We start from the raw sequence: 16,994 nt of genomic DNA on the forward strand, positions 1-16,994 counted from the left end.
ATATTGTTGATTTATAACTTTTCTATGATGATTTAGGTTTATTAAGTATTGAAGATTTTTGTTTTTAGTAATTGATTACTAATTAATAAATAAGGAATTATTTTTTTCCTTTTTGCAAATTTTTTGAATTTTTAACTTTTTACTTATTATTATTAATTAAGAAACCGGCATTAATATACAAGAAAACGAGCAAAACAACAGTAAGAATATAACTAAAATTAAATTTATACTCAAATTTACATAGATCAATTTTATTATATTATTTTAATCAAATATTCAAAAAAATGTTACATATTCAAAAATATCGATTTATTCACTTACATTTTCGTTAATTTTTGTATAAAAAAAGGTAATTTTACTGAATTATCAAAATTGAAAGTTTTGTATATTTATTATTCATAGCATCATTTAAATTCAATTAAATTAGTTGATTTAAAACGTTTTTAAATTTATTTGTTTTGATTATTTGATTACTAATTAATAAATAAGAAGTTATATTTTTTTATTTTTTGCAACCTTTTGAAATTTTAACTATTTACTTATATTAAAAAACTGGCATCAATATACAAGAAATTGCAACTTTTTGAAATTTGAACTTTTTACTTATATAAAGAAACTGGCATCAATATACAAGAAAACTGGTGGCAATCACAAGCCCGACAACCGAAATCCCGTCTGGCTCAAAATCCCGACGTTCGGAATCCCGACTATATCGAAATCTCGACTATGTCAAAATCCCGACTATATCTTTTATTATTATAAATTTCTACAATAACATTTTTATGGTAGACGGGATTTCGATATAGTCGGGATTTTGATTGTCGGGATTATGGTAGTTGGGATTTTGACATAGTCAGGATTTCAAGCGTCGGGATTTTAATATAGCCGGGATTTTGAACTTCGGGATTTCAATAGAACGTAAGTAAGAAACAGTAGGAATATAACTAAAACTATAACTTTTTTTTCAATTAACAAAATTGGGAGTTTCATCTATTTATTGTTGATAAAATTTCTTCTGAATGTGAATGAGTTAGTAGATAAATAAAGTAAGAGTAGTTCATAATTTGTATTTACAGTGAATTGTTGTATGTTTGTGAATAATGCGTACAACAAAGTGTCAACGGATACCTGAGTGCATTCCGAATCTGATTCGATGTAAGTGAGTGCATAGAATTTGAATAACAACATAAGCACGAATGGATTTCGCGCAACCGTGTGAAATTGTTTGCGAACGCGATGGAAAGTTGAATTTGAAAAAGAAAAAAAAAATGCGCGCGCGAACAAACATTAACAATCGCATCAAACGTAAACGCGAATGGTAATGAAATATTTGGTCGTACAAATGTACCGGTGCGAAATGGTTTATTTATATCTGACCTACCTGGAAAATTGCGACGCCACCACTTAAACAACGCGATTTTGCAGACGCATCCTGCCGTCAACGATTTCTATGAAATCAACGAACAAAAGGATTCAACAGAATGCATCAATCATACGTACGAAATTGCAAAACAAATAAATCAAACGAACACACAAAAAATAAAGTAAGGACGATAAATCAAATAGTATAAAATTACAAATTAAAAAAATAAAATAAAGGACGATGATGATGAATTATGATGAAATTCAAAGTGTGTGTGTAAATATAAATACGTTGAGCTTCCTCGTATTTATTTTTTTTTTGTCGGTTTAATATGATATATGTATAAATAAATGAAAGGGTTCAACGGTTTCGGGCACCCCGAAAACACGCTAAAATTTTGTGTAATAGTAAATTTAAACATCCTGCACGTTTTATATGGCGATACAGAAATAGAACTGAGATGTAATTGTAGACACGCATCCACATGCAAACGCGCGTTCCGTATGGAAGAGTGAACAAAAGAAAATGCAAGTAATATTTTGTGATATTTCGACTTCTTCATTGCTTCCTCCTATTTATATTCGCTAACTAATTCTCTAATTTCGAACTACAAATAATCATTTGCAAGAAACCGCGGAGTTTTGTAGAGAAATTTAGCAGAATCTGAAGACATTGCTTTTCTCGAAGTTATTTTTGAATCATATTTTAAAAATTACATAAACGTTTTATACCCATTTTGTTCAGCTTTCATCTCTATGTTCAATATATATTCTAACATTTTAAGTTACAGAGAAATTTAATAAAGTGTAAAAACGTTATTCATTTTTTGACTCTCAATTATACCCAAACTACTCAACAGTTTTTATACCAAATAAATTTTAAACCTTATATATTTAGCTTTAATATCCATCTTTAACATATATTTTACCTATTGTAGTTTTCGAGATATTAAACCAAATGTAATTGCTTTTTTCCAGTCATCATTTTACGTTCCTTCAAATCTGACTGTAAATTATAACCAAACGGATAGATTAATAAATATTATACTAGATATTATTTAAACCCTGAATATTTAGCTTTAATTTCCATATTTAACATCTATTCTACCTATTCTAGTTTTTGAATTATTAAATAAAATGTAAAGTCATTGCTTTTTCCGTAACTTAATTTCTCGTTTCTTCAACTATAAATACTATACTATGCACGTTTTAAACCTTGTACATTGAGCTTCAATTTACATACTTAACATTCATTCTACATATTCTACTTTTCATGTTATTAAACAAAATGTAAATGCTTTTATAGAGGCTTAAATCTTAGATGTTAATAAATAATTCACTGTTCAATTGCGTAAATTACGAAGAATTGAGCAGTTTCATAACATATTTCTTACATAAAGAAAATTAGCCTATTTATTTATTTTTTTTTAATGAAGAAACAAATTGGGTTCACGAGATAAACCTAAAATTGTATAATTTATGGAGAATTCCAACTTATCGCTTTTATTACAATTTATCCCCTATTTCTATAATTTTCGTAATCTTTCTACACTAAATCAGATTACCATATATCTAGATAATGTTTGAAAAAAAGTTAATTTTTGTTATTGATAATCTTAATGCATTTTTAAGCAGTTCTAAAATTTGACAGCGAATTACAGCTAAAATCTCAATTCTTATATCTTACACAATTTAAACTTCATATTTTTAGCTTTAATTTCCATATTCAATATTTTCGATACCTATTTTAGTTTTCGAGTAATTTTACATAATGTGAAGAACTTTACTTAATTTTTGATTGAAAATTACACGCAAACAACTCCAAGAATATTTAAAATATCATATACACTTTGAACTAAATATATTCAGCTTTAATTTCTATAATCAATTTTTATTTTCACTGCATTAGTTTTCGAGTAATTTACTAAAATGTGAACGTACAACTTTTTAATTAAAGTTCATTAAAAATTAGAGCCAAACGACTTAAGCCACAAATATTAAATCATACACATACTAAACCCCATATATTCAGCTTTAATTCCCATATTTAATATCAATCCTATCTATTTTAGTTTCCGAGAAATTTAACTAAATATAACAACACTGCTCGAAGAACGTGATTTAATATTTCATGGTAAATTACACCCAAACAACGTAAGCTATGATATCTATACCATACTCATTTTATACCCTAAATATTTAACTTTAAATTCCATGTTGAAAATCTTTTCTGACTTTACTAGTTTTCGAGAAATTTAATAAAATGCAAATACTGTTACAGCCACAATTATTGAAGTTTTAAACTCTATTTACTCAGCTTACAATTCCAAGAAAAACCAAGAACTCGAGGAGGCGATGAACCGTGAAATTTCTTTATCACGGTTAAAAAGGGAACGTCAGGTTTCCTTCGGGTTTTTTTTTTTTGATAAGAAACCTCCGCTCTGCGCTGGTTTACTTTACAGGTCACTCACTCCATTCGACTAAAGACTAATCCAATCTATTTCGATTGCTTTTAATTGAATTAAAATAAAAGGAAGGCGAACTGCGGATGGCATGCAGCATGGTATGTGTGTTTGTGTATGTGTTTTCATCTATGTATGCGTATATGTATGTACACTTCATGCATTTCCACAGTGCGCGACAATTAGAAATAATCTTGGCAATTCAAGTCGGCTCTCCGAGAAATTGAAACAAAGGCCTGCTGTTTCTCTTCGCTCGGACATATTTAATTGAAACGATTTACGAGCCTCTGCCTCCGCGAAGTATGTAAGCCTTCTATCATTTCTATGTTTTTCATTCCTCCTCTCCTTCATTTTTTTTTTCGTTCCCTGAACTTAATTTAATTTAATTAGGATCTATTATAAAAATGGTTATCACTAGTAATTACAAGAGATAATCCTTTGCAGACGAGCATCCATTTGCTCTCGCTCTTCGATCATTATAGTATCTATTAACTGGGTTAAACAGCTCAATCGTTTCACTTATGATCAATACAGGCAGAACATTTGACACCATTATCAATTAAAGAAATACCACAAAGTCTTACGTCTATAATTAGTTTTTACTAGTTATTATTTAATAGTATATACTTTCTACTTGACATGTGGCAAGTATAATACCATTACAAGAGTTGTCATTACATTACAACTTTTTTGCTCTTTAGTAATAAGCACACATTTAAAAACATTATCAAATTTTCATCACTTTTTATTACTTATTATTTCATAACAAAACACAATTTCTACTTGACAAGTCGCATGCACAATATTAATAGAACATTGGTCACCAATATCAATAACAAATTATATTACCTAAGACTATAATCGGTTTTTACTAAATATCATATAGCAAAACATACTTTCTATTTGACATGTGACAAGTATACTACAAGTACAAGAGTTGTCAGTAATGTCATTAAGTGTCTTAACTTTTTTGATATTTAGTTACAAACACACATTTAAGAACATTATCAAATTTTCATAAAATATAAGATTATCATTAGTTTTTACTAGTTATTTCAAAACACAATTTCTACTTGACAAGTCAGATGCACAATATTAGTAGAACATTAATCGCCAATAAAAATATGAAATTATATTAACCTAAGACTAAAAGGTTTTTGCTAAATATCATGTAGCAAAACATACTTTCTACTTGACAAGTCACATGCACAAAATCAGTAGAACATAGGTCATCAATATCAATAATAATAACCTTAGACTAAAATCAGTTTTTGCTAAATATTATATAGCAAAACATACTTGCTACTTGTCAAGTCAGAAACACAATTTAAGCATAATGTAAGTCACCAATTGATATTGACAATATCAATCTGAGGCTAAAAATCAGTTTTTACTATTTATCTCATAGTATAACATACTTTCTTCTTGACAAGTTACATGTACAAATCAAGAACTACATTAGGAACCATTGTAAAATTGAATTAATTTAATTATCCAATTATCCCAATTATTATACAGTAAAACAGATTTTATACTTGACAAGTCACAAGTATAAGTTTTGATATCTTTATGAAATTTAAAAGAAATAACACTATCATAAGATTATAAACAGTACTCATTAGTTATTTATAGTAAAACATACTTCATACTTGACAATTCACAAACATACATAATATTATCATTATACTAGCTATTTTATAGCAAAACATACTTTCTACTTGACAAGTCACAAACTGAATTTGAGCACAATATTTGTTAAATAATTGATATTCATAATATCAATCTGAGACTAAAATTTGTTTTTACTAATTATTCCATAGTATAACATACTTTCTACTTGACAAGTCATGAGTATAATACAACAACTAAAATTGGAAACATTGTCAAATTCAATTAAATTTAATTATTCAAAGAATGTAATCAGTGCATACCAATGAATATACAGTAAAATGGACTTCCTACTTGACAAGTTACAAGTACATTTTTTGATATAATTATCAAATTGAAAAGAAATAACACTATCATAAGACTTCATACTTGACAAGTCACAAATATACCGTCATAGCATATAAGACCATTATTGAATTAAAAAAAATCTCCTAATATTATCAAAACTTTTTACTAATTATTTCATAGCGAAAAATACTTTCTACTTGACAAGTCTCAAAAGCAATTTGAGCACTATATTTATCACCAATTGATGTGACAAGTCACATGTACAATACAAGAACTACAACTACTACTAATTCAATTATTTAATTAAATTCTCCAAAGAGTATAATCAGCTTATACCAATGATTATACAGTAAAACAGACTTGCTACTTGACAAGTCATAAGTACAATATCAGTACAATTTTTGATATCTTTAACAAATTTAAAAAATAACACCATCATAAGATATTTATAAGTTATTTATTTTAAAACATACTTCCTACTTGACAAGTCACAAGTACAACATTTGCACAACTTATGACATTTTTAACAAATTTAAAAAATAACACCATCATAAGGATTATAAACAGTGTTTACTGGTTATTATATAGTAGAACATTCTTCGTACTTGACAAGTCACAAATATAAAAAAATATTAAGCATATCACAAGTTCCATACTTCTACTTGGAGAAATAGGACATATAGGATGCAAATGTGGACTAAACATTAAAATTATGAAAATTCTAATGAATTGTGTCTTAATACAAAGATAATACAAATTGATTTGAATTAAGAACAAGTAAAAAATATATAAAAAATACATTCCAATTAATTTATTGAAATATATAAAGTATAGAAACTACTAGAGTTATGCAAAAAGCAATAAATATTATTTTTTTCATATCGTGCAGCGAATTACCATTTAAAGTTCGTATGATTTAAATTGGAAGTTGAGAAACGGCGAAGAACGTAAAAATAAAAATCGTATTGCATTTCTGTACGTGTGTCATGCAAGCACCCTGTCGCAATCGCTTCCAGCCAGGTGGTTCTACGATCGTTTAATAAATTTAATTTATTTTAATTACAAAATCTCCATGCAACAAATAAAATCCACACAATAGAAACTTTTGCAAGAAAATGTTTACAAAAAATGAAAATTAGTTTTTTTTTTGAAAAAAGTTCAACGACTTCGTTATTGCATATTGTGCTAATGCTCGTTATTAATTTCAAGGCCTTCAGTGGTAATACGGACAATTATGTTTCGTTACACAAGTATATAATGTTGTTTATTCCAGTCATTAACGTTGAATGTATGTATGTAATCAATATATTATTTCAATGCAAATTGTTGCATACAATCACAATTTATTGCTTATGTATATTTTTTTTAAAAGCTTTGTAATGTACGCGTTTATTGAAATATTTTAATGAAAGGATGACAGTTTCCTTGTTTATAAATCAATTTTAATCGTTTTATTTATGAGAAATTTTTAAGCAATTTTGTAACATGGAATAATTTAATAAATTGAAATATTTCATGAAGAAAATGTTTGTAATTTTTAATTTAAACTTTTGATTTAATCTACTTGACAAGTCACGAGTACAATACATGTACTACATTTGGAACCACTGTCAAATTCAATTCACCAAATAGTATACTCAGTTTATATTAATGATTTACAGTAAAGCATACTTTTTACTTGATAAGTCACAAGTACAATATAAGTATAGGATAGACTATAAACAGTATTTATTTATAGTAAAACATGCTTCATACTTGACAAGTCACAAGTATAACATTTTCACAACTTTTAACATCTTTAACAAATTTCAAAAATAACACCATCATACTATAAACAGTATTTACTAGTGTTGATGTTTGAAGTAAATATTATAAAGCAAAATATACTTGCTACTTGATAAGTCACAAACATACCGTCATTGCATATAAGACCGTTATTAAATTTAAAAGATCTTCTAATATTCTCAAAAGTTTTTACTAGCTATTTCATAGTAAAACATACTTTATACTTGACAAGTCACAAACAAAATTTGAGCACAATATTTGTCACCAATTGATATTGACAATATCAATCTGAAACTAAAATCAGTTTTTGATAATTATTTCATAGTTTAACATATTTTCTACTTGACAAGTCACGCGTACAATACATGTACTACATTTGGAACCATTGTCAAATTCACTTCACCAAATAGTATACTCAGTTTATACTAATGATTTACAGTAAAGCATACTTTTTACTTGATAAGTCACAAGTACAATATCAGTATAGTAGACTATAAACAGTATTTATTATATAAGTATAAAATTTGCACAACTTTTGACATCTTTAACAAATTTATAAAAATAACACCATCATACTATAACAAACAGTATTTACTAGTTATTAAAGAAGTACAAGAAAAACATATTTTTTTCACATGAAAATTTAAGTTTAGTAAACTTTTGATGTTTGAAATAAATATTATATAGCAAAATATACTTGCTACTTGATAAGTCACAAACATACCGTCATTGCATATAAGACCGTTATTAAATTTAAAAGATCTCCTAAAATTATCAAAAGTTTTTACTAGCTATTTCATAGAAAAACATACTTTCTACTTGACAAGTCACAAACACAATTTGAGTACAATATTTGTCACCAATTGATATTGATAATATCAATCTGAAACTAAAATCAGTTCACTAATTATTTCATAGTTTAACATATTTTCTACTTGACAAGTCACGCGTACAATACATGTACTACATTTGGAACCATTGTCAAATTCAATTCACCAAATAGTATACTCAGTTTATACTAATGATTTACAGTAAAGCATACTTTTTACTTGATAGGTCACAAGTACAATATCAGTATAGTATAGACTATAAACTGTATTTATTAGTTATTTATAGTAAAACATGCGTCATACTTGACAAGTCAGAAGTAAAAAAATTTCACAACTTTTGACATCAAGAAAAACATATTTTTTTCACATGAAAATTTGAGTTTACTAAAGTTTTGATGTATTTAGTGTATTGATTTTCTAAGAACTGTTTTGGGTAAACCAAAGCTTATCTCTGTTTGTCTGAGACAAGAAAGTCCATGGAAACTATCGATCGTCGTTGCAACCCTCGAAGAAATACAGAGACGATCAAATAATAAACTTGTGAGTCGTGATTTATGAATCGTAAAAGTAAACTCGATGAATTTTTACGGTTTGTTTGCGTTTCGGGTCATCCGTACAAAAAAAAAGTATGTATTTATGAAACGAAACAAAAAGTAATATGAATATTCATAAAACTGATTGCATCAAATCGAGTTACCAACTTATGCATTTGCGATGAATGTTTGAAGTGCAAGAAACCAGACAGAAATAAAACCTAGTCTAGAGTTTATTTTAGAAACTAGTCTCGTTAGTGTTGAATGAATTTCGGTGTGGCGAGGAGCGGAATTCATTAAGTTCGTTAAGGGTGTGTTTACAGGTGTTGTAGTAGTATACTGGGAAGAATCGTGTGCACTTATTCCACATGTCCTATCGATCCGTCGTGGGGTTGTTGGAAAGCTTAGTCACGCCACGGGCCGAGGGAAAAGCACTTTCAGTGGCGCCTGCAAACCGCCTCCTCTTCCGCCACCCCCGACGACGACTGCACTGACTTAATAGATCTGTTTTTGCTAAATACGCGTGTAGCCCACACGCAGCAGTTTCATTCCATCATTGCGTTTTGTTGTTCCATCCATCCACATCTTCTTCGGTTTTGTATGAGAGAGCGTTTTGTGTGCCTTTGTAAGCCTCTGTAGATGGTAATGGAATACATCAAGAGAGCGGCAAGAAGCTAATTTATGCTCGTTGAGTTCAATTTAATTACAATTTCTGCTGGTAATCTTTTTGTTTTTTTTTTTGTTTGGATTGGTGCGGCGCGGACGAAACGCAACAACGAAATTAGTTTCTGTACGAGAGTACAATTCGCCTTTTCCGGCCAACCCCAATTCGTATTTGCTTTATTACGTAATTCCGGCTGGAAATCATGCATTCTGCTCGATAATAAATTCCTGCGAGTTCTGCTCGCTGCTGCTGCTGCTTGCTTGCTGCACGACTCGGGTGATCGCACTTTGCTTCGATTCCTTGTGATCATTTCCGAGTTTGCTAAACACACCGAAAATTCCCCTGAGGCTACGATTTACTTCACTAGTACAAACATTTATTACCATATGAATTTGATCATTTTTAAATTAATCAAATTATCACCATTAATCATTGTTTTTAGCTTTAATTAATCAATTTTTTTATAATTAATCATTGAAGACTTATATAAATTACATAATTTATGATAGATTATCTAAGTTTTTTTTAGAAACTTCAATTTTAAATATATTTTTTGAAATTTTTATCTTGAAGTTTAATGTTTCATTTTCTTTTATAAATTTTTGAGATAAATGAAATAAGTACAAGTAATTCAATTAAAATTATTGGATTTTTATTTGTTCATTATATAAATTACTTTTATAAAGTTTATCGTTATAAAAAAGATTTTATAGTGTTTACTCTGAGATTATCAGAAATGTGTCCTACTTTAAAAAACAAAATCAATTAATCACTTTTAATATTTATCTAAGTTCATTTATGATCATAAAAATTTTGTAATAAAGTTTTGATTACTGTCTTATAAGAAAGTGTTCAAATATGTTGGAAATGTGTATGAAATTAAAAATAATTTAATCAAAATTAATTATTGAAATTTTTTTGATGTTTTTTGACAGTTTTTAAATAATCTAATGAAAAAAATATGATGATTTACAATATGATGTAAAAATTTATAAATTTTCTTCCAAGAAAAAATACAATTTTCTAATTTGGTAAAAAATACTGAAAAATCAATGAAAATGTAACATTAATTTATATTTCATTGATTACATTAAGAAATATTTAAAGTAATTTGTGTTAAATTTTTAATATATTTCATAGAATAACCAAAATTTTGAAGACCATCAATATTTTAAATTTTAATAAAAAAAATTAATGAAACAATAATGAAAATGTAGAAAATATATACATTATACAATTAATGAATTAAATTGTGTTAATTCTTTAATAGAATAAAAACAATATTGAAATCTATCAATTTTATTTGAACACAAAAAATACAAATTTGTGTTTTAATAAAAATTATCATATACATATCATTATTCAAATTATTCAAATATTTCCTCTAATTATATCCATTTTTTTGTAATTTCTAGTATATAAATGTGAATTAATGAACGTATCTCGTGTTTCATAAAGATTCTAATCATGCCTCGCTCATTTTCGTCTAACATCGAGTAATTAATCTTGATTACTCTTGATTGCATTTTTTTCTTGTTCCATAATTGCTATTACACATCGAGCAATAAATTTTAGTTGAAATGTTTACTAAAACTGTTTTAAATCTTAAGCTAAGTCAAATAATATTCTAAATATTTATGAAATCAACAAAATGTATTGTTTTTACTTAAATTTCATTCATAACTTAGATTTTTCAAGTAATGAATGAATTTAAAATAAATTTATTAATTATTATATTTTATTGAAATAATGCATAATAATAGAAATATATTATAATTATGTAATAATTGTAATATATTTGTAGATATTAACAGCTGGTAAATGTATTCACCCTAACCGAATTTCATGGCTAGGGCGTATTTAATTCGTTTATTACGAACGTATAATTATGTACATTAAAATCGTCGATTTCAACATGAATTTTGTATATTCGAAAATATAGAGCAAACGTCTAATTTTATTCCGCTCTTTGTATTTACTTCCAATATCCTTTGGGGATTTATTTATTATTTTTTTTAGTTCACAGAAGCTTTTCTTAGAAACGTTCTGTATACATTGGACATGTAAATATACAAACAATACAGGTTAAATACTAGAATGCATTTGTTTACCAGACGCATTTCTCATTTAATCAGCACGTTTGATACATTTATTATAAATGATTTAAAATAGAAGAGTATTTAGTTCTTGTTTCACCAACTTGAGAGAAAACAACTTTTTTCTTTAAGTGACCATAATTTATATGGTAAAAGAAGTAAATAAATTATCAAAAAAACAATTTGAATGCAAATGAATGAAGACAGTTTGAGTTTCATCAATTTAGTATTTTTGAAGCCCACTAGATATTTGCTGAGGTGAGTCATGAATGCTAGTTTGAGAATGACTCAAAATTAGCTTAATCGTGTTAATTTATATGCTTAACAAAATGCATTCACACTAAATGGACATAAATTAATATATCAACTCTTATGTATACAAATATTTAATTTAGAGCTTTTTGAGAAATTTATGTAATTGTTGTTGAAGGTAAATTCATATTGTAATTAGACAATTATTTATTAAGATAAATTCACTTTGATCTTAATGCGGCTCACTAGAATTGAAAATACTTGAATAATGGCTCTTTGCTTCAAAGAGGTTGCCGACCCTGTGTATATAACGGAGTATACTTACGACAAGGTTGTGTTATGGTCTCACTGTTTGGGGAAATACCACAAGAGACAATGTAAACTCACTACAAAGATAACGAACGAAACTTAAAAACATAATGATTGTAAGTGATTGAGACAGGTATATGCAGAACGTGAGGACTTTAATATGTATTCAAAATAACACATTCATATACAAAGTTGTATATGAAACAATAAAAACTAAAGTAAATTAATGTCAGAGGTACCAACTTATATGTATATAAACGGATGTTTTAGTGTAATTTGGTTTGATTATAACCAATTATTGGTAGTACTGAGTGTCATGTATATTGTGGATGCAGAATAAAAGATGTGGGGTTAATGCATAATCCAATTAGTCATAGTTAAGCAACGGAAATAATGTAAAAATTATATATAATTCGGAAGGAATTGTGAGCTGAGGTGAGTCATTAATAATACTTTGTGAAAAGACAAAAATATTGATTAATTTAGTTAATATTTATGGTTAAGAATAAGTGACATATGTGCCATAAATTAATGTCAGGTGTACCAACTTATATGTATATAAACGGATATGTTTTAATGTCATTTGGATTGATTATATCCAATTATTGGTAGTACTGAGTGTCATGTATATTCTGGATGCAGAATAAAAGATGTGGGGTTTATGCATAATCCAATTAGTCATAGTTAAGCAATAATGTAAAAAGTGTATATAATCCGGAAGGAATTGTGAGCTGAGGTGAGTCATTAATAATACTTTGTGAAAAGACAAAAATATTGATTAATTTAGTTAATATTTATGTTTAGAAATAAGTGACATAAATTAATGTCAGGCGTACCAACTTATATGTATATAAACGGATATGTTTTAATGTCATTTGGTTTAATTATAACCAATTATTGGTAGTACTGAGTGTCATGTATATTGTGGATGCAGAATAAAATATGTGGGGTTAATGCATAATCCAATTAGTCATAGTTAAGCAACGGAAATAATGTATAAAGTGTATATAATCGGGAAGTAATTGTAAGCTGAGTTGAGTCATTAACAATACTTTATGAAAAGACTAAAATATTGATTAATTTAGTTAATATTTATGGTTAAGAATAAGTGACATAAATTAATGTCAGACATTCCAACTTTTCTGTATAAAAATGGATATGTTTTAGTGTCATTTGGTTTCACTATAACCAATAATTAGTAGTACTGGATACAGAATGACAGATGTGAGGTTAATACGTAATCCAATTGTTCAGAGTTAAACAACGGAAATAACGTAAAACGTGTAAATAATCCGGAGGCATTTGTGAGCTAAAGAGAGTCATGAATGCTAGTTTGTGGAAGACTACCAAACTATTGATTAATTTAATTAATATGTATGGTTAGGAATCAGTGACATGTGACGTAAATTAATGTCAGACGTACCAACATACTAATACACGTTTTACTGTCATTTAGTTTCATCATAACCAATAATTAGTAGTACTGAATGTTATGTATACTGTGGATGGAGAATAATACTTTGTGAAAAGGCAAAAATATTGATTAATTTAGTTAATAATTATGGTTGGAAACTACATCTATTTAGTAAGTGACACATGTGACATACATTCATATCAACTTATTCTTATGGTTTATACATGGATATGTTTTGGTGTCATTTGGTTTAATTGTAACCAATAATTGGTAGTAGTGAGTGAGGTGAATATATAATCCAATTGGTCATAGTTAAGCAATGAAAATAATAGTTGTAAATAAAGCGGTGATACTTGGCACAAGTGCGAGTAGAAACAAGAAGAAAACAAGAAGTTTTGCTGCGTATGTGTTTAACGATCCCAAACAACAACTGTTCCACGTTACTTGACCGCCAAAGTATTTCCAGCCCAATCTGTCAACGCTGTCCGTGGAATGTATTTTTACATTAATTAAGGTGCGTACACGCAATATACCTCTCGCCAAAATCCGCAGAAGCTAACGAGAAATACTGTTATGTAATTTCGTGTGGTATCGGTGTCTGTCCGACCATCCATATTCGGGGTGGTTAATTTTGCATTTCGGGTGCGCTGAACCCGAAATTCAATGGTATACAAAAAAAAAAAACAGCAACAACAACCATCAGGAGGATGGATGGATGGATTTACAACGAACGGTCCTCGCGTTTCGTACCTGAATAGAGGAGACCTTTAGAATACTAAATGCGTCCGGAAGTGGCCGGCGCCGTTTTCAACGATTATTCAATTACGCCATCCGCAACTTACTCATCATCACCAACATCTCTTCATCATCATCATCATCCGAAGTACCTACCAACAAATCTATCCCATCAAACATTGTTTTTTTTTTTATTGTAACCAAGTTCTACAATTCGACGGCGCGAACTTTGCCTCTCCAATTGTTTCCGTGACCCAAAGTTCCACGATGAGTCACGTTAAATTTCTCAATTAGACCCACGAGGCGTTTGCAACGATCAAAACGCCCCATTTTTATTTTTATTTCTTTCTTTATCCCCTCGAAATTAATCGTAACGATAATTAATCATCCACGAAACGTATTTTGATCAACGCTGTGCCCATTCGAAGATGCTGAAGATTAGATTAACGTTTCTATTTGTATTTTAATTTACAACAATTCAATCGTCCTTTTCATCTACTTAACGTTTATCTTGGTCACGCATCGAAGACCAGTCTTTATGCAAATGCTACCGCCGCTAGATCATCCTTCTACATCGAGATGAAAAAGTGAAAAAAAGAAAAACTTCGAACGTGTCCATATTTCAACATTAGGAATATCCAGACGCCCACGCGCTCACGCAGGTAACACACATATCATACACACAACAGGTAATATTAGGTGAAGAATTCAAATGGTTGTAGGTCCTCGCCTACACCCATACGTACGCTCCTCTTTTGTACCAGCGGGAGGAAAGGACACCGAAAATATATTACTGTCTCTAAATTTTCGAGTATTTATACTAAAACTGTTTTGTGAAGAGGTACAACAACAACATGACCGTTTCGTTCCGTGTACCGCATTATTTACGACCTACCGATGTTTTTCCTCTTCTCTAACTCAACTCCTTAATTGGCGGAAAATTATTTGACTGGTAGCAGTTTACATCCATCGGTAATTCATAAACATTCTCGATTACAAACGTTTCTTATCCCATAAATCCAGTTTAATAGCCATATTTACAAGCCATTTATACATTAAGTAAAAAGCATTATTTATAGTATTTTAAATAATTCAGAAATAGAATATTTTGGTTTTCACAGACAGTTTAGCTATTCGAAATGTTTCTGTTAAACTAAAGTTATTTTTTAATAATATTATGATATATACAATATTTTATCTATTTAGGTTTTGCTTATTTTATGACAACATATTTATTTTTCTGTACTCCTTTATTTGTAGTCTTGTTATCAAGAATATAATGTTTGCTAATATGCATTAAGATTTAGCGGTTTGAAGGTACTAATCTAATATCGAAATGATTTTATTATTTTATAATTATTAAGATAAAAATAATTAACTAGTGTTTATTTTCATATTAATTAAATACTTTAAATACAAATAATGATGTTTATTATATGTAATTGTTAACAGTTTGTTTTAAATATCTAATTTATTATTTAATTATTTAAACAAAACAAACATGTAAATAATGTCATAATCGTTAGTGATTTTTTTCTTACGTAATTTATTTTTAAATACTTAAGTAATAATATGTTTCTTTATGTAATTTTTGATTAGTCTGATGATGTTAAATTGACAGCTACTGTGCTGCCATCTGTGTTCAGTAAATGGTACTAATAATTGACGTTTATTGTATAGTTTATTAGCTTTACGTATAGTAGATATTGCATTTATTTGCAAGTTTTGTACAAATATTGCAATTAAATTTATGAAATAAATTAGTTTGTGAAATTTGAATGCTCTTTCGGCTGAATTATCAATTGCTCAATTGACAGCTACTGTGCTGCCATCTACATTTAATAATTGGTACTAATAATTGTCGTTTATAACTGGTGGTGTGGAGGTAGCTTTATGTATGAAAATACTATTTTAATATGCTTCAACAGAAAGCTGCTAAACTATAGAACTTTGCATCTATATTAGTAACATGTAAATAATGTCATAATCATTACTGGATTAACATTGATTTTTTCTTACGTAATTTATTTTTAAATACTTAAGTAATCATATGTTTCTTTATGTAATTTTTTATTAGTCTGATAATGTTAAAATGACAGCTACTGTGCTGCCATCTGTGTTCAGTAAATGGTACTAATAATTGACGTTTATTGGGTAGTTTATTAGCTTTACGTATAGTAGTTATTGCATTTATTTGCAGGTTTTGTACAAATATTGCAATTAAATTTATGAAAAAAATTAGTTTGTGAAATTTGAATGCTCTTTCGGCCTTAATACTGAATTATCAATTGCTCAATTGACAGCTGCCATCTAGATTTAATAATTGGTACTAATAATTTTCGTTTATAAACTGGTGGTGTGGAGGTAGCTTTATGTATTAAAATACTGTTTTAATATGCTTCAACAGAAAGCTTTGCATCTATATTAGTAACATGTAAATAATGTCATAATCATTACTGGATGAACATAGATTTTTTCTTACGTAATTTCTTTTTAAATACTTAAGTAATCATATGTTTCTTTATGTAATTTTTGATTAGTCTGATGATGTTAAATTGACAGCTACTGTGCTGCCATCTGTGTTCAGTAAATGGTA

At 28.3% G+C, this 16,994-nt stretch overlaps 1 protein-coding gene across 1 annotated transcript in view; it reads left to right on the top strand.

Moving 5' to 3' along the window:
• Positions 1 to 14,744: 14,744 nt before the first annotated feature.
• Positions 14,745 to 16,994, top strand: part of LOC108560193 (beta-glucuronidase-like) — a 36,922-nt gene continuing 34,672 nt past the window's right edge. Inside the window, exon 1 of the mRNA XM_017917648.1 lies at positions 14,745 to 15,060. The gene's annotated coding sequence lies outside the window, so the exon portion shown is untranslated. The remainder of the gene's footprint in view (positions 15,061 to 16,994) is intronic.

This window comes from Nicrophorus vespilloides, unplaced genomic scaffold (genome assembly GCF_001412225.1).
Source record: "Nicrophorus vespilloides isolate i.1.1-1 unplaced genomic scaffold, Nicve_v1.0, whole genome shotgun sequence".
Taxonomy (NCBI): domain Eukaryota; kingdom Metazoa; phylum Arthropoda; class Insecta; order Coleoptera; family Silphidae; genus Nicrophorus; species Nicrophorus vespilloides.